Below are 21,795 nucleotides of genomic sequence, written 5' to 3' on the forward strand. Positions count from 1 at the left end.
TATGTTATTATTTTGGCCTCCTTTCACCTCCTTGCTGTACCCATCCGCATTCCCTAGTGTTACACTTAGGACATGCTAAATGGGCTTAATTTATGTATTGTGAACAGTCAGTGACAGACCTCGCCATGCGTGAAAGTAAACATTTATGTACGTCTTTGCCTTAGATGGGGACTACCCATCAGTTATATGCTGTGCAACGTCTAGCGAGAGGTCCTTACTCCTACCAGAACAGCAACTACAACGACAGTGACAACAGCGAGGGAAGGGCAACATCGGTTGCATTTTACATCGAAGGGCTGCGCATCCTTACGCGGGTTCAGGCGCTAACGCCAGCTCCCACGCTGCTGACAGCCGGCTGCCGGCAGAGCTCCGCACCAGCGCAGGTGCGGCTGGCGCCGCCCAGCCGGTGCTTCCACACACTCACGACGGCCACCGGCGGCTGCGCGCGCGGGCGGGAGTGCCACTAGCCGCAGGGCAGCGGGGACCGCGGGGTGGCGCCGGCCGTGTCCCGCGCTGCGGGCGGCCTCGCGCCTTGGATCACACCGCCGCCAAGCAGCCCCGGGCCAGGCCGCCTCCCGCCACACGCGTGCCGGCTACCGACGAGGCACCGGCAGCGCCCGGGCGGGCCGCGCCGCGGGCGTTTTGCTCCAGCCAGGCGTGACACCGAGACCACCGCGCTGGGGCGGCGGCGGCGCGACACACACACTCGCCCCCGCCCCCCTCGCGGTGGGGGGTTCCTGCCCCTCTCCCCGCGCTTCCCACGGGCCGCCGCCCGCCCGCCCCGGGGCTTCCCCGCGCTGCCTTCCCGCCGCGCTCGCGCTGCCGCTCCCCCTCCCTCGCGCCCGCCGGGCGGCCGCGCGCATGCTCGGGGCGCGGGGCGGCGCGTGCGCGGGGCGGCGCGGGGCGGCGGTCCTGCAGTGCGGGGCGGGCGGGCGGCGCGCGGGGCGGAGCGGGGGCGCGCGCGGCGGCGGCGGCGCGAAGTGAGCTGCGGCGCGAGCGGCGGGCGGGCGCGCACCGAGGCGCCGTCCCTCCGGCCCCAGCACCCCGGCGGGACCCCGCGGCCCAGCGCCCTCCTCCGCACCGCGGACAGCTCTCGGCGCCTGCAAGTAAGTGCGCCCCGGGCACCGGCGCGGGCATAAACGGGGCTGGGGCCGGAGGCGGCGGCGGGGGGGGCGCCGAGTTCGGTACCCGCCGGGCTCGGTGCGGGCGGGAAGCTTCGCCGGGGCGCCGGCGGCGGGAGGGACGAGGCAGCCCCGGGCTGCCCCGCGCGGGGTTTTCCTGCCGGGAAGGCGGCGGGGGTGCGTGCGAGCGCGGCGGGATGAAGCGCGGCGGAGGCTGCGGCGGGGGCTGCTGGGCGGTGCGGTGCGGTCAGCCTCACCGGGAAAGTTGCGGTGTGAGGAGCGGCTGTGTGGCGGCGGGGTGGAGCGGGACGGTGCCCGCAGCCATCTGCCGCGAATTGTTGCCAGATAAAAGGAGACCGAACCCCGCATCGATCCGGTTATAAACACCGACAGCATCAAAAGGCGGCATTGATCAGTCGCTTTTACAGTTTGCGCTTGGAAATGTTTTGGTGAAAAGTGGAAGTCTTTGGTGTTCTTTTGTTCATTTGCAATGAGATAAGTGGGGGTTTGTTTGGTTTGGTGGTTTTTGGGTTGGGGTTTTTGGGGGATTTTTTTTTGTGTGGGTTGTTTTTGGGGTTTTTTTCAGTAGGGAAGAAAAAGGGGAAAAAAAAAAAAAGACCGTGCGAAACTGAAGAGCAAGAGCAGTCCTCGCAAGGTCATCACACCCACCGGGAAAGCAGGGGTGCTCCCGGGTCCTTGCGGTCTTTTTATCGATACTCTTGCTGCCTGTAAGCAATGATTTTCTTGTATTTAACACGCGAGGTGCTTGCAGGGTGAACCTTGGGGTGCCTCTGCAAGCGGGTGCGCCCGGCTCGCCCCGCCGGCGGGGTAGGTGCGGGGTGGCGAGGCCGCGCTCCTGCTTATTTACTTGGGCATCAGTCGGAGTGAAGATGGAGGTGGGCGGAGGTAACAAAAGCTGCTGTGGGATCCAAGTCATTTCCCACACGAAGGCGTGAGGAGGAGGAGGGAAAGGAGACGACAGGAGGGAGAGATTCATTTCCAGAGATCAAAACAAAAGGAGGAGTAGGTTGAGGCAGATCGTGAGCAGCCGTGGGGGAAAGCGAGGCGTTTTCCGCGCTGACCCGAGCGGAGCGGAGTGCGGGGGCTCTGCGGGACCGGGGCGTGCGCGGCCGCGGAGGGAGGGAGCGCGGCCGCGGGGCAGCCTGGCCGGCGCAACTTTGCGCGCAAGCACCGCTTGGAGATGAGTTGTCCGCCCCCGGGGAGATGCGCTGCGTGTGCGGGGGAGAGCGGGAGGCGTGCCTGCCGGTGCCCCGGGGGGGCTTCTTCTCCCTCCTCTTCCCAAGCCCCCCCGCGAAGGGCTCTTTAACCGCCGGCTCCCGGCAGTGCGTGGCCGGCGGATCGCGCCCAGCACCGCGCTGCGGCGGCCACGCTTCGCCAGCGCACGGGGTGCCGCGGCGGGACACGGGGGGCGGCTCTGCGCGGGGCGGCCGTCCCGCTGCCGGCTGCGGCGGGGGCTGCTGGCAGGGCCCCCCAGGCGCTGCGCCCCCAGCGCTGCCCCCCTCCGCACACCCCGCGCACCGCGAGACCAGCCGCCCCGCGCCAGCCCCCCGCGGATCGCTGCCCCCTGCACGGCTGCCCGTGCCGCCGGCTCCCCGGTGCGAGGCTTCCCCCCCTCCCCCCAGGGGTTTCCTCACCCCTTCGGAGTGTCCCCCCCTCCCCACTGCCCCCGCCAGGGAACGCCCCTCCCCCGCTCCCCCACCCCCCAGCCGGGCGGTCCCCTGCTTGCATGAAGCCACCTGCAAGGTCCCCTCACACACAGCCCCTGCGTCCTGTCCCCAACCCCATGCGCCTCTCCTCTGCTGAGGTGCCCCCGCGACGCTGCCCTGCCTTGCCCCAGCCCGGCTTGGTTGCTCCGACCTTCGACGTAGGGAGAAGTGGTCGGAGACCGGGGAGAGGCAGCGGGGAGCCTGATCTTACGCAACAGCAGACACCCCCCCTCCCCGCCCCTGGAGGAGCCCGTGCTGGGGCTTTTGGGAGGTAGGACGGGGCTCGCCACCTTCCTAGGGCGGGGGTGGGGGTGCCGTCGGGGCAGCCGGAGCTCCTGCCCGCCGCGCAGGTACCGCCGGGGGGAACCGCGCTCCCGCATCCCGCGTCGGCCCGACAGCGCAGCGCGGCCGGGGGAGGGGGGCGGCGGTGACCTGCACCGCCAGGCTTTTCGGCCGACAAAGAAACCGTGCAGTTAACAGGGTAAATGAAAAACCTGCCCTTTTAACTAAAATTGAGATGTGATTACTTGCACACCAGCACCTTCGCCAAGTTGCAAAAGGCTAAATTCTGTGTTCTTGTACAGAAGATGTTAATGTCAACAGATGTGTTTAAAAGGTACAGGTACTTCTCCTAACAATTCTGCTGGCAAAATATTTTTAGCAGTATTATTTTGTAGCGAGTGTTTCTGTGAATAGGTGTTCTCTTCCTTCATATATTAGAAAGTTCAACTCTCAGAGGTACTACCACCTCTTCACGAAGAAGAAAAAGATGCGCATATTTGCTAACCAGAATATGATAAAGGAACAGATTCCTCACATTCAGAGAAAAATAAGTATGTGAGGAAGCTAAGTCTTTGTGAAATACATACTCACTGGCCCTTTCAGAACACTAGTAGTTTGTTTCTATGACATGTTTTCAGACTCATCAGTTTTCACTACTATCCTTTTACTTGACATGCTTGCTTTTTTTTTTTTAAAGAACACAATTTAAGAACATCAGTTTAGTTGAAAAGTCTTCCAGTAGTGTTAGAACAGCACTTTCAGGTTTGTGGTCTGTGATCAATTTTAATTAAAACTTTAATTACGTTTTGCTGCTTTGTTCAAACAAAGCATAAAGTAGTCTGGGCTAATGCTGCTGTCAAGGAAAAATAAGGAAACATTCTTAATCTTCATTATGTATTATTCCTGTTTTTTAATTAAGGACTGAATCCTTATCTTGTTGGGCTTAAAAGGAGTTTAGCCACAAACTTTTCTGACATAGAACCGCAATATTTGATCAGTTTTCTCAGTTGCCCTATCTCCTCGCCCCACACAGGGGCATACCTATACATAGAATTACACCACTGATTTTTCAACGTGCCTGGTGTTCTGGAACGCCCAGCTATTGACAGCACATCAGCTGTTTGCTCAAGCAACGTCTGCTTCGGACCCTCACAGCATTACATAACCTCACAACTGCAGAGCCAATGCCAGAGATGTCCCTGCCATGCAGTCCCATTGTACAATTCCCCGTGTGCATTCCCCTGATGTATTATATTCTGGTAGAGTCATAGCTGATACACACTACAGTACCACCCAGAAGAAAAAAAAAAAAATGTGCTCTGGCCAGAATGGTAAGGCAAAATCTAACTGGGGCGTGATGGAGTAGTGTAGGACAGGGCAGAGCAGAGTGGAACAGAAGGCTGCCGGTTCAGCTTGCAGAGATCAGGCTGGCTGTGCGGGATGGATGCAATGCAACAAAGCTGGCTTTGGTGTTCTTTGGAAAAGGTGCTGTGTGTGTCCCAGGGTGTGACATCCTGCTGACTGCTGCATGTGTGGTGGTGCACTGGGGATGCCAGCGTGCCTTCCAGCACGGTCCTGCTGGAGGGCATGGGGAATGGGCCACAGTACCATGGTCCGGCACCTCCATTTCTTCTCTTTTCCAGTGTGTTGGGATGGTACAGCCCTCTTGACTTTTGCCTGTACTCTCAATATAGCTGCAGGCAGGATCTAAGTTTAAGAATATAGATTCCTTTTAACAAACACATGAATATGGTGAACTTTGTTCTGGGAGCTTCCAAAATTGTTTACTTTTCAAGCTGTTGTCCTGATTCTGGTTTCCAGTTTTGGAATTCCAATTTTATGTCTGGCTTCACTCTGTGTTCCTGAGTTTTTTTGTATTATATCTGTGCCTCATGCTTGTATTTTAGGTATTCAGTTCTGTAAATTGTGCAGATTCTCGTGGATTTCAGAAGTTTGTCACTTGGGCAAATAATGCTGGTTCATCCGCTAATTGTGAATTAAACAGCAACGTGGACTAACTGAAATGAGGATTAGAAAACTGAAAATATGATAGGCAAATTTGTTTTTAAAGTACTTGGAATTGTAACACATAGCATTTACCATGAGAAACTGTGCTCCTTGTCTGTGATGTCAAATGTTTTCAGCACTGGTCTTCATCCCTTTGTTTTTAATGTGTACTGTTTTACCAGCGTGGATTGGGTCTAAATAGCCTGTGTCATTAGAGTGGTCTGAAAAGCAGCTTGTTTCAGAGTGGTTTTGATTGCCAACGGATTCTGCACTTTAATTTTGTTACTCTTCATGCCTAATTTTGACTCAGACTTCACTGTAATGAGTGTAGACCGTTTCCTCTGTCCCCATTTTCTTGTTGGTCCCCGTTAACCTTAACCTGCATTTGCATACCTTTTGCCATTCTGTATATCCTTGGCCTTTTTCTTTTCTTTGGAGTGTAATTTTGTTTCTTCTCTGATCTTTGTGTGCCTTAATTGCATCTTTGGATTGCTTTTCTCTTTACCAATTATCTTCTTCACTGTTTATTTCCCTTAATCCTTGGAAAGATCATGACTTACTCTATAGATGCGGCAACACCGAAGCCATTGCCTGATAAAGGAATACAGCATGAACAGGGAAGACTATGAGCGTATGTAGCAGCGCTGTAAGATGTAAGGATGCAGATGGGCTCCCATCACAGGGAGGCGCTTTCTTACCTAAGCTCCAACTCTTGACTTTATTCATAGAAAGAGAGAATCTTACCTTTTGAATTTTATGTTATTGTTCTGGGAATAATAGCTATAATCCTTCTCAAAGATAATGAAACAGGTGATAAAAAGGATACTTACTTGTGGAATACACAATCTCCACGTAGTGCTTCGAATCCTTATTGCTTTTTAAGTTATGATTTAAGTTGCTAAGAATATGTTATTTTTTTTGCAATTTGTGTTTTAAACTTCTGTGGACGTTATTCAAAGGGTCTCTGCTTTCAGGAGCTTTTCCAAATTTAGATATGAATATGACCCAAAGTGCAATAATACACATTTAGGAAATTAAGGCAGATTATTAGACATGGTCTCACAGCTGAAAGCTGGATAGAAGTAAGTAGTCTCAAGGAGGGAGTTGAAGGAGAGGAAAAGATAGAAGTCACTTGATACTTAATTTCACTGATGTGTTTATAAAAAATATCAAGCTGTTTTTCTTTGTGATTATTCCCCTGAGGAGGGTAAGGAACAGAATATGTTAAAACCACAGTTAATTGAAATAAAAGTGTTCATTGGGAGTGAGATAACAAATGCATCTTTTCTTGACCTAAACATGATGTATTCTGAAATTCTGATATCAAAGGCAAAGGAGGAAGTATTACAGATGTTATTGAAGATTTTCTGCCTGGAACAAATGCCATTAAGTCACATTTTCAATCCCAGACTGTACAAATTTAACAGAACATATTATAGCTTCCCCAGTTTTACTGTTTTGAAAGAGTGAGAGTTTGGTACATTCATGAGTTTGTCAACAACCTACAATTTTTGAAATAATGAGAAGTGATAATTAGAGGTAATCAAGTGGATCTTTTAAGATAATTATAATAAAATAATTCCCTATTAGGAAGATAAATAATTTTTAGATCACTTTCTTTATCATCACAAAGCCATTTGAGGAGTAATATGTATACAATCAGTATTACAAGTCTAAATTGATGTGCAGGAAAAAAACAAGCTCTGATGGTGATTTTTATAGTAATTTTTACACTTTTACACTAATACGTATGAGACATTGAACTTCTTGATTCAAATGATCTTTAATCACTTTTGCCTTAAAGCAGATTTAATTTTAAGTAATTGATGACTTGAGAAATGCATCACTGTTTTTGTGCAGCTCCACTCTATAGTTTACTAAATACCAGAAAGAATAATTTTACCTATTTCTCGTTCACTAATTTAGACTTTCTCAAAGTTCACTGATGAAATGACATAAAGATTGAGATCCGTGATGATAAGACTTGGAAATGGCATGTTGACTTTTCTTTTTGGCCCTACCAACGTATTTTCATACCATAGTTAGGCATAAGATGATGGAATTTCATTTAACTCCTGATGAGTTGAATCAGCTAGTATAATGATAACCAACAGGATTACCTTGTTCAAACTTCAATGAAGAATATAGTCAGCACTGTACAAGTCAAAGTGCACGCTCAGGAAGCAAACAAGCTCTGATGATGATTTACAGATCTTTTAGACTAATAAATATAAAGCTTTAAACCTTTTGATGAAGATTACTTTAATTAGTTTTAACTTGTAGCTAAATAAGAAGTTGTGTTCCAGAGGTGAAAGCTTTCAGATTCATAAATGTTTAACTCTTTAAGGGAGAATAATGAGAATTTTAACCAAGTGTCTAGCAGAGTCCATAACATTTGACTCAGTGATGCCTCTATCCAGCCTCCTGTTCATGAAACAGGTACATATTTTTGAGGAAGAGAAAAAATCAGTCTTGATTTAAAGGCCACAGATAATGGAAAATGTATCTCAGTTCTCCCTAAGATTTTCTAGTAGTTAATTATCCTTAGTGTTAAAACGTACACCTTGCATCTTGGTTCTGGACTCCATTACAAGTTCTTGAGCCAATCTGTCTCTGAAGTAGTTGAAAGAATATTAATCTTAAATAGGTCAGCTGTTGAGCCAGGTGTGTATGAAGTACCTATGATTTGATTTCAGTATCTAAAACTAATTTCACAAAGGTAGTAAGTTACTGGGAATTATTTGTTTAATAAAAGATTAGTGTTCCATTTAGTAGAAAACATTTTTATTCAAAAGTAGATATTAAGTCATTCACTCCAAGATGGAATTAAATAGCAGTGAGGGGAGCCAAATATTATCCTTCTTGTGGAGTACATTTGAGAATATATGTGTATTTAATTAGACTTTATTCAGAATGGAGTTCTCTAAAATTAGAACATCGTGTTTATAAAAGTTCTTTAGAATACAGCATATTTCTGTGTATTCTTTATCTGCTATATTTAGTCTTTATCTGCTATATTTAGAAATACAAAGTAACAAGACTCTTAGAGAGTGAAATTTGGGATATTAGTAGTTTGAATTAAAAAATGCTTTTGGTTTTTAATAGAAGTTGGTATGTATATATAAAAATGTGATTTTGAAAAGAATAAAAGTGAACATTTTTTCAAGGTCTTAGCACTGAAAATAAAATCAGCTCATATAATGGATAATGCTGCAAAAAGTTATTTGTGCAAGTATTGCCAATATCCAGCACATACCCAGTCAATGCTCTTTGATTACAGTGGGATATATATGGTACTTTCTTAAAGCAGTCATTTTTCTTTTTAAATGTATACTTTTTTTTCAAATTATACAAGTGAGTACCAATGTTAAGGAATGGTCTTGAAATACCTGTTTTGAATTGTGTAAAAGGCTTTCTCTTGAAATACCTGGTTTTGATTGCATAAAAGTCTTTCAGTTTGAAAGTATGATGGCCTGAAAAAGAGTTTTAGTTAGATGCATAAAATGTTGGACCGCACTGATGATTTTTGCAAACCAGACTGATTTATACAAAAGGACTGTATCTTCAAATGCCTTCTAACAAAGTTTTACCTGTGTATTTCACCTGTTTTGTTGCTTGTCTTTTTTTTGCGTTTGGCCTGAATGTGTTGGTACTCTTGGGTCTGATCACATCAGCCACATCATAAGGTCAGAGGATGCTCTGCAGCATGCTCCAGTGGGCTTGGAATCTGGTCCTTGGCATCCATGCAGAATGAAAAAAATAGAAGATTAGCATGCTTTTTGGCCTTGCAATCAGAATTTTAGATGTTTTACCTTGTTAAAACTTTTATATTATGCATCCTTAAATGAGGACAGTCAAGGAATCACAAACTGTTTTTCCCATATAAGTGCACGAAATGCGTGCCGCCTTCTGTCAGTGAATTTCTGATGATAACAGCTGTATTACTGAAATGCCAAAGTGCTTAAGCGAAGTAGCTTCTAAGGCTCCATTTTCTTTCTCAGGTATAGTCACAAAGCAGCCTTTATCATTCCTCATTAACAAGTTTTGTTTACAAAACTTGTCTCTTCCTATGGTACCCATTGGGCAAGTGCTTATCTATTATAGTTCAATGGCTGTTTTTTATTTTAATTCTTGCCTGGTGAAATAGGAATTTTGGAAGGAGTTATGGTGCTTTACATTTTTCTCAAGTGTCTGCCACAAAGAGGTGCTCATGGAATGCAGATCAATAAGTAATGCTAATTTCCACATGGTTGAAGAGGTGAACATTACTCATTGAGGCGTCCCACTCTCTTATATGAGAATGTAATCCTGAAGTGTCAGCAGGTACTAACTATGCCTCATGTCCTATCTCATCCTTCAGCTTTTAGTGATCCCTTGTTTCCTGCCTTTGATTCCTGCTTCCTCTCTTTGATTTTGCTCCAACAGTCTCCTGATTTTGCTCCAACAGTCTCCTGTTGCCCAAGAGCCTCCCTCTCCTTAACGATACCTGGCTGTGCATGTTTCACCACTGTGGATGCCTCCTTCATCTTGCATTTTAACTGTGGTTTTGTGTTTGTTTTTTAAACTGTGAGCTTCATAACACAAGGCTCTGGCCTTCGTATATATTCCAGAAGGTACAGCTATACGTACAGTGCTATAAGGGTAAATACTTTTATTAAAATTTAAAATTTTAACAACATATACAAGATACTGTAACTACAGCTAGTGCAGAAGGGCAAGGTGCATGTTCAGGGATTTCATGAGGTGACTCTGAACCAATCCATGTCTGATAGCAGTGACTGAGTCCCTCTCCTGCAAAGCTAATTAGGATACATTTATTCTGCAGGCACTGGGTTTTGAGTGAAGTATGCTGACAGCCGTAAACCAAATGTATGATGTACCTGCAGCAAGCCAGACACAGCAGTACAGCGCTTAGCATGGCTTATGTACTCAGGTCTTCATCCTGCCCTTGAGCAGGTTATGCAGCTCACACCACGTTCTACTTTGCCCCGGCATGGCAGTTTGCAGTGGCAAAGCCAGCAAGTTAAAGGCTGGCTCGGGCACGTGCTCTGCTCCAGCTGCAGGGCAGACCCTGCAGTGTAGGTGCACCCTAGAACACGTTCTAAACTGCAGGGCTGGTATCCAAAGATTTCTAGACTGGTATTTTCAAAGAGAGGTCTGTAAGAAGTCACAGTGCAGTGTGAACAGATGTTGAATACAGCTGTGTTCTTTCTGTGTGTCTGTCTGCTTTGTCTGTTGAATCGCTGTCTTCAGTGCTTTAATTCCCCGTATCTTAGTGCAAGGCCCGAGATGTAGTTCCTTGTGAATCTGTGTAGTCTGAACACAGCCCATGTATTTCTTTTTTTTTTTTTCTGGGTTGTCAGTGTGGGAAGATGTGATATAGGAGACTGAAAATGTTGCAATAATTTAGCATAACATACTCTGCGGTTTTCATTTCTACGTGCTGTTATCAATGGTCCTTCTATCAGTATGTACATATCACTTTGTCATAACATCTGTGGTGTTTAATTAGCTTAACAAAATCTATTCATGTGAGTTCTTCAGTCACAAAGCAGTCGCTTTCTTTAGACAATAATGAGCTAGAGAACTGTTAGCTAGTTAATTGTTATTACTTGTGAGATACGTTACTTTAGTGCCTCCAAATATTTTTCACTGAATGTAGATTTTTTTCATAATATGCAACTATAAATAAATGAAAACAATTTAACAAGGCTCTGAATTTTTGTATGAGAAATCCACAGTAAACATAAAATAGTAAAGTAATTTGTATTTCTGTATTGAATGGTCCTATCATTACTTTGTGTTGCTTTTTTAATGTTGGTGAAATACAGGTAGTCAATTTAAAATAAATAAAAAAATCCTGCAACTTCATGCATTTCAAATATGTGGGAAACAACTATGTCTAACTATGGCTTGAGTTTTAGCGGTCATCTTGTATTCCATAGTCTGCTGAGGAGGAAAGGGAAAGATACTTTGAAAATTCAACTTCCTTCCATATAAACTGCAAGGTGTTGCAATATGTGACTCATTTCAGCTATATGCATCTCCCTATTGCCAATAGCAGTGTATTAGCGGTGACCAATAGCAATATATCAATGTCAGCTCATCTCCAGGTAAAAGGAGGAGATCATGAAACGTTCAAGGTTTTTCTGGGATTATACGTAACAGATATCTGGAGATTGTAATTCTCAGTGTTACTCAGTAAACCCAACCATTTACTGTTGTCAGCATTGATATGTTCAGAAGGGCTTCAACATCTGAATCTGTGCGAGATAACTAACACATTCCTTATTTCTGTGACTTTGTATTTTGTCACTCAGAATAGTAGTTTATGAGATTGCTGATTCTCGTAAGACCTACACAGCAGCTGGTAGCCTTTTGAGTCTTGTGCTGCTGTTTTCCATTGAAAATACCTTCAAGAAGTCCACAGCAATTAGCAGTTTTAAATTTGCTCTGAATGATCGAAGTTAGTGGTATTGCTCTGGACACTTGAGTAATGAGGTACTCTTATGTAAATGTCGAATGTAGGAGAATAAACAAAAAAATAAGGGATCAAATCCACAGAAGGTACGGGAGGAAAGTCATCATGTGTCAACTGTGCTATGATAATTGGCCATGCTGCAGAAGTTCTAATTACAGCAAAAGTGACCTAGGTGTGGTTGTACAGTGCAAGGAAATGTATGCCGGCAGTGGGCAGTGGCATTAGCTGCGCTATTGACAAGCACAGACATCAGGAAATATTTAGGAGCAAATGGAAGGATGGCTTGATGTTCCTTCACTATTAAAAATTCCCATAGAGATGAATGTGAACTGGAAATCTCTTTTCTGCATCAGTCCCATCCTGAAGTAGCTGGACCAAAGTCCAAGGCCATACAACTATAGGGACTCATTCTGTAAGCTGATCTGTCAGACCCCTACTGGAAAAAATGGATCAAGGAATGGATTTGAATAGTGCAAAGTACATCCTGAACCGCCAAAACACTTCAGTGAGTGCATTTAAATACATGGGAAAATCTGCTGCTTTGAACACAGAGGGTTGACTAGAAATGTAGGTGTAAGTGTTCAGCAAGCTCGTAGCCTAAAGGAGATGAGACTTGGGGAAAAGGAGAAGGTGTGATCATGAATCATGTCAGAGATGTAGGCAGGATCAGATCTGCGAGGATTTCAGTGCTGGGAAGAACACATTTTAAATGAATCAAAAAGGAAGGGGGAAGCAAGGAAAAGGAGTAGGATAGCATTTGAAGATACCAGGAGGCAAAAGTGTCAGCATCTAGGAAAGACTGAGGAGCAGAAAGCCTCTTACAAAAAGGGTGATTAATTAGAAAATTGTCAACCGATTCACCACTTTTTCATGATTCTTTAGGCGATGTGAGGAGACTTTGCAGGAAAAATTTGAATTCCCAGGAAACATTGCATTTAATAATAAATCCAGCTGATTTTTGCCACTTTTCTCTGAACCGCTTTTTCAGATGTAAAGATAGCCAAGCTGTATCAGAACTGTACTAGGGCAAAACCATCTCAGTTAGGCACTTGGAGGAGACCTGGCTGAGATGCCAATAGCTAGCGAGCTGAGCTGTGCTAACTTTGCTTGTATGAGTGTGTGAGAAGGGTGATAGATGTAGTGATAGATGTAGCTGTTGGGGAAGAAGAAGGGGAACTGACATGGTTTAAGTCACATACAAGTAAGTCCTGAAAATGACCAGAGAAACACCCCCAGTGCAGGTTCCCTCTGGCAGTGAGTTCTGTGTGGGTGCAGGGGAATTTGCTCATCTAGAGGTGTTTGGGATGTTGAGCTAAGTGGGGAGAAGGACTGAAAAATAAAATGTGAAGCATTTGCATAAGACTTTATATGTTCTCTCATCATATGATTCATTGATCTTATGACTGAACTGCAGCTTTTAAAAATCCTGCTTATATGCAGTAAAAAGCTGTTAGTTTGGGGCCCTGATTTTGAAGTATTTAAACGACAAGCTGCTCATTGTTTTGCATTTGTATTTGTGTGCCATGTAGTTTTTCACTGCTGATGTCAGTTTTGAATGGGATACAACACCTACAGTATTGGCAGATTTAAAGAATTTGACATGATTTCATTCACATCGTATTACGTGGTGAAGCAGAAGGCAGAAACATGACTTGTCCAAGAGCTTTTTGGAAAATTGATGGCAAAGCAGTGAATGGAAACCAGGACCCTGATTCTCATAGTGAATTGTAGACCGTTTTATCTATTTGCTTGATCATAGCCCTATAGTGAAGTTCCTTTAATGGGAGGAACTCAGTTTGCACTGATGATTTGAAAGAGTCTGGGCAAAACAACAGGATCCCTGTTTCTAGTTGTTACAAGTCAAGGTGGAAAAACATTTGGCATTTGTGTAAATTTTTCACTGATAAGCTACAAGTGTTTCAGTCCTGTAAATCAGTAAAGGCCAATGTCTTCCTCAAAAGAGTTGCCCATACGGTTCGGGTGTTGTTCCCATACTGATGATTGTCTCCCGCATAAGGCAGCGAGACAAATAATACAAGTTCTGCTGGTGGGTGACAACATTTGGGGTTTGAAAAGAATGGGGGTGCAGACCTAGAAATTTGGATGAAAGCAGTGTCCCATTGGACATTTGGTGTGACATTGGTCTGTCCCGAGTGAAACACAGCATCTGATTACCCCAGCACCAGGTAATCTACGATCCTGACAGTAGGAGGATGAATGGTGGCACCAGCTTTGGCTGAGCTCTCCATCCAGCCCAGCCTTTCCCAGCTGGGATAGGATGATCACCAAATCACATGCACCTGCTAGGAAGAGAAGCTTTTCTTGTTGCCTGTCTACCCTATTACCACCTATTCCTTTGTGATTTAGCTCACCCAAGTGAGCTCTTTTTTTTTTCCTGGGTGAAGGGCCATGGGTAGTGTTTTCTTCTCCTGCCTTGCACATGGCCATACAGATCCTAGGGTACACACATTAGGCAACATTAGGCAAGGCATTACTTCCAAAAATGAGAGAGGTTTTCTTTGGAGGGTATAACCCTTTTGGCAGCAGAACTGGATTATGTCAGATTAAAATAAGTATGTAATCATCCTCCCATGGAGTAATGGGACCAATGCAGAGTTATAATCGTTGTCTGCCTGTGACCTGTTTGTTCCTGAGGCTTCTTTCCTCTTGGCTCTGAGGTACTTGGTATGAAGCTAAAGAGTGCAGTTTAGAAATACTGGCTATCCTTATAAATTCTTACAGAAGCAAGTGCTTGTGTGTAGTTGATGAAGTAAAAATTAAATGAAAGTATTAATTAACTAAGTAATAATTATTGTATACCTTAAATTTAAATGATTAGGCCGCCACCAGTCTGATTTTATAATGTTTATAAAGTGGAAATAAGCAGGTATTTACATCTCTCCCAGGTTCCTATGCTTTTGCTGCAGAGGTCTCAGTCAGGTGGTGCTGTGGTAATGATGATCCACTTGGACTGCAGCTGGTGAGGAAGTGGGTTACGGAGCACCGGCGAGGCTCTCTTAAGTAGGTAGTGAGGAGATGCGTGTGCCCGTTACCTCTGGGGTTTAATTACATTGGATTAATTACATCATTATATTTCATTTACATACAATCATTACATCAGTTTTAATTATCAGTTTAGCCATAGTCCTTGACATATTTTTTCTTCTTAGGTTTTTGCATAAGAAAACACAGGTGGCAGCACTCCACATATGACAGGTTTCTCATGCACACACTATTGTCAAAGTACTTTTGAAAAATAAGGTCCCAGGTCAGTTTCCTTTAGAAAAAATCATGCTACTGACCTCTTCTCGGTTGTATGCTTTATGGCAGACTATAAAATGGTACAGCCCTCCTATAATATATAGCTGAATTCCATTTACAGGCTTTGTGGCTTTTCTCTGTGGACATGTGAAGCATTACCTAGAAGTCAGTTTGATGGTGAATAAACTGGGACGTGAAGATTTCTTAGCACAGTGCAGTAAACAGGCATAACCAGTTACATTCTGCTAATCTCTGGGTTGTGCCTGAGATTTGTCACTATAGTAAAAATTGACGGGAGTGGCTATTATCTGTTCATGCTTGTTTCAGTGGGGAATGGGTGTGACAATGTAAAGACTGAGGCCTGGTAAAAATACTTTTTAAAAAAGTACTAGAGCAGAAGAAGGTGGAAGATACGTATTTTATGTGGAATGGTCCGGATGTTGCATGTTCCCTGTTTTTCCTTTGAAAAATCTCTTAATTCTTTGGCCAACTGTGGGTGATAATTACTTCCCATTTATTAATGTGGCAAAATATTTAAATGTGTGTCATCTAGACCACCCAATACGCTGGATATAAGCTAATTCAACTCCATCAGGCTTCATTAAGTTGTTATTAAGTGCTGTCAGCCAAGTCCACATTATGGAAGACAAAAGATGGAAATCTGCCATCTCTTAAGAGTTGATTGTACAGGTTTTTTTTCAGCGTAGCAAGACTCTGGAGCTCATATGCAAACTTTTCGGCTTAGGTGTGTGTTCTGAAAATAGAACTCCACAGTCTTCTTGTTTTTCAGCAAAAGAACTTGCCAGTTTTATTCTGTTCCTGTAGCTTCAAACCATTCAACGGGACTTTTTATCACTCTAAATGAAATATTTGAAGGTATGGTTAGCTGTAGTGGGACTTTGCTTTGGCTGGAGCAGCCCTACATCCCATGGCTGGCTGAAAGGGCTCAGTCACTTGATACTTCCCTTATTTTTCTGCCTGAGGCACTTTGACAGCACATGCCTTAATGTGTCACTGTGGTTTTGCTTATTCCCAGGGGGGCAGATAAACCAGCAAGGAGGAAACTGCTCATCCTGCCTCTCTTCCTGGGCAGCGTGCATCAATTAGTAGGCAAGGCAGCTCCCTGCACTCTGCCATTCCTGCAAGGATTTCTCCAAATCTCCTTTCCACTCGGCCAGAATAAAAACAAGCCTCAAGTAGTGGAAAGGCAGAATATGTCTGGAGGGAAGCAGCAAGCAGCCCTTTCTGTAGTGAGCTGATGAAATAGCTGTTCTAAAAGGAGATTGTGATAGAAATATGTTCAATAGCATCAAGCTTACTCAACCTGTCTACATTTTTTCTCTTAAGTTTATCAGATGGTTTCTTCTGGTTTTGTGTCAGGTAATAATCTCCTTTGCGTCTGTGTTGTGTATATATTAGCTCATGTCTAGACTGCTTTATAGTGAAATATATACTTCCTTGGTCGGGGAATGGATGGTGTGGAGTAAAGCACAGAGGGTGCTGCTGGGGTCCTGCTTCTGCATCTAGTGTGGGTACAGCCTGCTGGCACCAGGTCTCTGCCTCGGACAGGTTGGGGAGAGCCGCCCTGGGGATGTGCCCAGGAGCTGGGGCTCTTTGGCAGTCCAGTGTACAACTCATCTCAGCACCCACTGGTTTAATGACAGCTGGGACCTACCATGAAGACACTCCAAATGAATGAAGACCTGAAGACACCACAGACAGCTTGAATGATAACCTGTTTTTCCTAAGAAATAAACATCCTGCATCAGTTATGCCCAGGTCACCGACTTAACCTCACATTTCCCCCAGGTCTGTGTGGAGCTTTGATGAAAAGTTTCTTACTCAGCAGTTTCAGATACAGACTCAGGATATCATGCCATTACCTCTGCTCCGTCAGTTGGCTTCAGAAAAGCCTAACTTTTACTTTTCTCTACATTATTAATGAAGAAATTTGCAAAGCTACCTTCTGCCTCTGTGCACAACCTCTATATGGTACAGTATGGAGTATATGAAGTTTATAAAGTGCATAGCTTTTGTGGGGTTCTAGGATTCTGTGGGGAATCTTTTAAAATAGATTAATATAAATTTAATTCAGTTTAAATCTTTTAGAAAGGATGCTACAAATCACTGCAGAATCTTTAACAATTTTGATTAATTTTTTTTGGCGGTAATTCTCCTTCCAGTGCACTTCTGATAAAATCCCACAGTACAATCAGTTCTACTACTGATTATCTATTATAATCAATAATAAGTAATATAAAATTTCTTTCTGTAAATATCTAGGTCCATGGATCTTACTCCTTCTGTGTGAAATGAGAGATATTTATGTAGTGAAGTGAATAGGGGAGCTCTCCTGTTCCTGATGTTCTTTGGGACAAAAATATCCTGAAATAGTTCTATGTATAGATACTTTAAAGTATCATTCTTATTTGGAAACATAGCTATATTAAAAAAAATGCTTTTTTGAGGAATAAGAGAGAGATGAGTGTTAATACCTTGAATTTCTCAGGAATACCTTTTGTAGTTCATATTCACTACCAATTTTAGCCTGAATTAATACTCAAGTATGGGCATGTCCGTAGCGATTGAATCATTAGAAGCGTTTGAAAGAATTACTGAAACCTGAAGGATGACAGTTATGAAGGCAGTAAAAGCAATATGTAAGAATAGAAAGCTAAACCCGAGACTGAAAACACAGCTCCATAAATGGATTTATTGCACATAATGTTCCTACCCACAAAACCCAGGAGGTAATTACCTGGCTTAATCAGGCATAAAAGAAGAGCTGTCCCAGGAAGAAATTACCTCATCCTGAGGTTGGAACTAGGACAATACTTCCCGGTCCTGAGAAAGGTGTATTTACCTTTCTCAGGGTTTCCATGCCATGACTACCCACTCATGAGGCAGTTGGTAGTTAACACATCTCTGTTTTGTCTCAGTGATGCAGCCAGCCTCAATTCTTTTTCCAAAAGCTCAACATTGTCTGAAATGCCACCGTGTGACCTGTGGAGCTTGAGTAGTGAAGCTTGAAGGACAGCCTACGCAGTTTCCAGGGTGTAGGAAACACTAGGAAACACTGACAAAATCAGTGTGATGAAACAAATAGTATTCTCCAGATGCTCTTTGTCTGACTTTGAAAACATTACTTTTTATGGACACAGATTTTCCAGTGGGAAACACTGAATGCAGTTCAGGACCAGCTTTGTCTAGACTTCCCCTGGTTCTAACTCCAAGAAACTATTTGGCTTCTTGTTCACTGTAACAGTGCTGGAATTAAATTCTGTTTTCTGACAGAAAATCACCCCCAGATTTAGTGCTGTTAATGCGAGTGCTACATTATAGATCCACATCAGCATTTTTTTGATGAATAAATAACTGTTGCATTACTTAAATCTGTATCTAATATCCTAACTCCCGTATAGTATTTGTGGTGCATTTAATGGTATTTAATTATCTAAAAAGTGCTCTGTCAGAGCATACTGCAGGTATCTAGGTGGTGGACGTAGTTTTGCTATTTATACTGTAGTGTTCTACAAATATAGTGAGCTATAGCCATAAACCTGTAAAATAACTCCCAACAGTTCATCTTGATAGTCTGTTGAAATTGGACTTCTCTGACTATACCCCCTTCAGGCTCACTGCCAAGCTCATATTTTATCCTGAAATTCCATGAGGAGACACTCAAAATAAACACTACGCTAGCAACAGCTTGCATTATCTTTAAGGCAGTAGCTTGCACTGGTTTCACTTTAGCCTCTCTGTGGCTTTCTTCATTTGAAAATCCATGAAGTTTGACCTTTTGGATACATTTCACTTTTATTTATTCCCCCTGTTGACTACAGTGGGAACTGAATGGATGTAGCTGAGAAGAGAATGTGTATATCATAGATGCTAACCTGTTACGACTAAATTATCCCTGTTAGTCCCTTGTTGCCCAGCATCAGCCACTTTATATAGTGCATATCTCCTCGCTAGCTTGCTTTCAGGATAGAAAAATACAGCTATTGGATTTGTGTTTGAATTTCTGAGGAGGGAAAAAAACCAACCCACAACCTGGAAATTGCAGGATTATTCCAGGCACCATTTCAGAAATGTTCAGCTTTTTGTTCTGCAAATGCTTTTTTGTTGCTACTGCTTTTGAAAATAAGGGGATCTTGTAATTCATTATTAAAGTCTAAAGGTGAAGGTGATCAAAATAGCCAATCATCAAGGTCAGTATACCCTTGAATCAGAGAGGTTTGTTAATTTTAAACTTCAGTGTTTTTCAGAAAGTAGTGTGTTTAGCAAGAATAGAAGAGGTGGAATGTAGGATTGAGACAATATGAATGCACACACATCACTGCCAATGAAAGCAAAACTTGCAGGTCTAATTTTAGGCTTTTCAGCCTTGGTATTGTTCCTTACAGCACAGTTATTTTCCATATGATACAAAGCAGTCATTTTTTCAAGTTTTATAAAGTGCTTTAGAGAGCGAAAGCAAGGACAAAATGAGTATATGTCATGGTTGAAAGCAAATCAAAGAAGCTTAACGAAGGCTGAGGTTAGCAATGATAGCATGCCGTTTCTATATTGAGAGGACAGTTCTTTTAAGAAAAGCAAGAATCTAGAGAAACATGTCATGAGACCTGAAAGTAAAGAGAGTTACATGGTGTCTGAACTGGGACCTTTGGCTGTGATTGGATTTACTTCAACTCATATAATTTAGACTGTGCTTAGATGCCTAGTAACGTAGTCCTCTTAGAATGTCAAAATGACCTGTGCTGTTTGGAGAAGTAGGACTTGCAGGGTATCTACTTATCTCCAGGTGCTTGAAATGAAGCACTGTAGGTGCACTGGGGATGTTGCAACTAATTCTTTATGGAACAACAGATAGATGCTATTTTCTAAACTTGCCTTTTACTGATACATTCATACAAAATGAGTTTGTAGAGTTACAGAAATGTAATACTGTGGAAATGCTTGTGTTCTTTCCTATATGTTCATTACCAAGGACTGGAGCCAGTTGGGCCTAAGCCATTCCCCGTGGAAGTGTCAGCAAGTCAATGGTATTAACCTGTCAGATCTATTAAAAATACCTTTTAAAATAATTGTTAGCATAGTCTCCATTTTGCATCCAAGAGAAGCTTATTAACTGAACACATGTGTGACGATGGCCATACAAGGGCCAGAGAAATTGCAGAACGTGAAGCTTTGTGATTTCTGTTAGTAAATCTGAACCCCAAAAGAGCTGCTGGTAACTGGTTGTATTGGCAGAAAGAGAATTTCTTGGGAAGAGTCTGCGCAGGGGCTGCTGCAACGCCGAGTGGGTCTTTTGTCCAAGTTCACCAAGATCCACTGCCTCCTCACTGGACTTTGCCACCCAGGTAGTACCGAGGTTTGGGTCATGAGGATCAAAGCGTAGCTTGACTGTAGGCTCAGCAGTTGTCCCTGAACTGGGAGAGTCAGCTCAGCAAGCTTAAGGGGTGAACTTTTTTTTCATTCCAGTCTAGCTGCCTAGAAGTTAAATGTCTAGTCTAAACTAATTGTGTAGGCTTTCTTGTTAGTCAAACAAGAGTAGACATCTCCAGAGAGCAATTAATCCTACTAATCTTCTATATATACTTTTAACATGGGATGAATTGCCTCTTGGTAAATTGGATGCCTGTTTCTCTCCATTGTTTGTTGGAGCCTTGATGACTAGTTTAGATTAGCTATCCAATTTCTAATGGATACCACCCAGGTAGAAATAACCTGGATTAACCAAGTTCCCAGCTACTGACTATGTAATAACTTCCTTGTTACTCTTCTGTGCAGAATTTGTGAATACTGTGTTAGAGTAAAAGAGTCTCCTCTTGGTTTTCTTTGAAATAATTTCAAACAGTTTGGCATTAATAGTATAATTGCTCAGGTTTCTGTTGTCCCTAGTTATACAAAAGTTTTAAAAATTGTGATGGATTTTTGTTACTTAATGTCATAATTAATAATAAAAGAAGAAACATTTTCACTCAGTTACTTGAGGGAACAGATTAAGTTACAGAGTGGCAGTTTGATGTCCTTCTGGATTCTGGCCAGGTTCTTGGAGTCATAAATCAACCTAGTTCCTTTCAAGTTAGGGAAAAATAATGTTTCCAAGAAAATTTGGAGCACTGATACTGGAATAGAGTGGAAGTATGACATCAGCGAAGAACAAGCAGACTGTTGAGTGGCTTTATTTGGTGACAGCCACTAATTTGATGGAAACTTCCAAGACAGTAATTACTTGGTTGTTTGGGTGATTGCAGCTCCTCAGGGTTTTCCCATGCATGTCAGATTTAAGATTTTTTTCCTTTTTGGTTTGTTTTTTTTTTTTTTTGGCAACAGGTCTATGTTAACGAACAGGACAGAGGAACAAACTGATTGTTCATCTTAACCTTAGTAAAGGTTTTTCTTAGATGTTCTGAAAAGGTTTTTTTGAGAAGTACAGCTAGTTTTTAAAAGAGAAAGTAAAAATGCAAGTGACATCTCTGACCCCAGTGCCTTTTCTGTCTCCATTTTAAGTTTTCTTCAGGGGCAGACTGGCAGCAGCAAGAATCATGTTCATTTCTGCATTTGTTCTGGGAAAAATAAACAAAAAAACGAAGCCATCTCAAGCCTCCACCTAGAAACCTAGGCGATGACATGTGCGGACAGTGAGCTCTGCTTCCCTGCTTACAAGGTCACGCAGATAGGTTCACTTAACCCTGCTGGGTTAGGGGTTGAAATGTAGAAAATACAAGTAACCACCTGTCTCCCTGGTAATTTGAATTCTCTTTTTCTACTTCAGGATGTAACAAATAATATGTTCCTGTAGGGATATCAGCTCCTCCCACACTTCTTCCTCATAGCCCTCTTTTTATATTATTAGATTCATCAAGACCCTTTAAGATCTAAAAACATAGCTGGTTCTCCTGCTCTTCCT

General features: G+C 43.4%; 1 protein-coding gene across 5 annotated transcripts in view; it reads left to right on the forward strand.

The window, feature by feature from the left end:
• Window positions 1-365: 365 nt before the first annotated feature.
• The window catches only part of VSNL1 (visinin like 1), a 92,980-nt gene continuing 71,550 nt past the window's right edge, over window positions 366-21,795 (forward strand). The window contains exon 1 of one of the 5 annotated variants that reach the window (XM_056342298.1): window positions 366-383. The gene's annotated coding sequence lies outside the window, so the exon portion shown is untranslated. Of the gene's footprint in view, window positions 384-929; window positions 1,106-1,831; window positions 1,850-2,125; window positions 2,145-3,101; window positions 3,120-21,795 lie in introns of those variants that run through there. The other 4 variants (XM_056342295.1, XM_056342297.1, XM_056342294.1 and 1 more) reach the window with 4 other exon arrangements.

This window comes from Falco biarmicus, chromosome 6 (genome assembly GCF_023638135.1).
Source record: "Falco biarmicus isolate bFalBia1 chromosome 6, bFalBia1.pri, whole genome shotgun sequence".
Taxonomy (NCBI): Eukaryota; Metazoa; Chordata; class Aves; order Falconiformes; family Falconidae; genus Falco; species Falco biarmicus.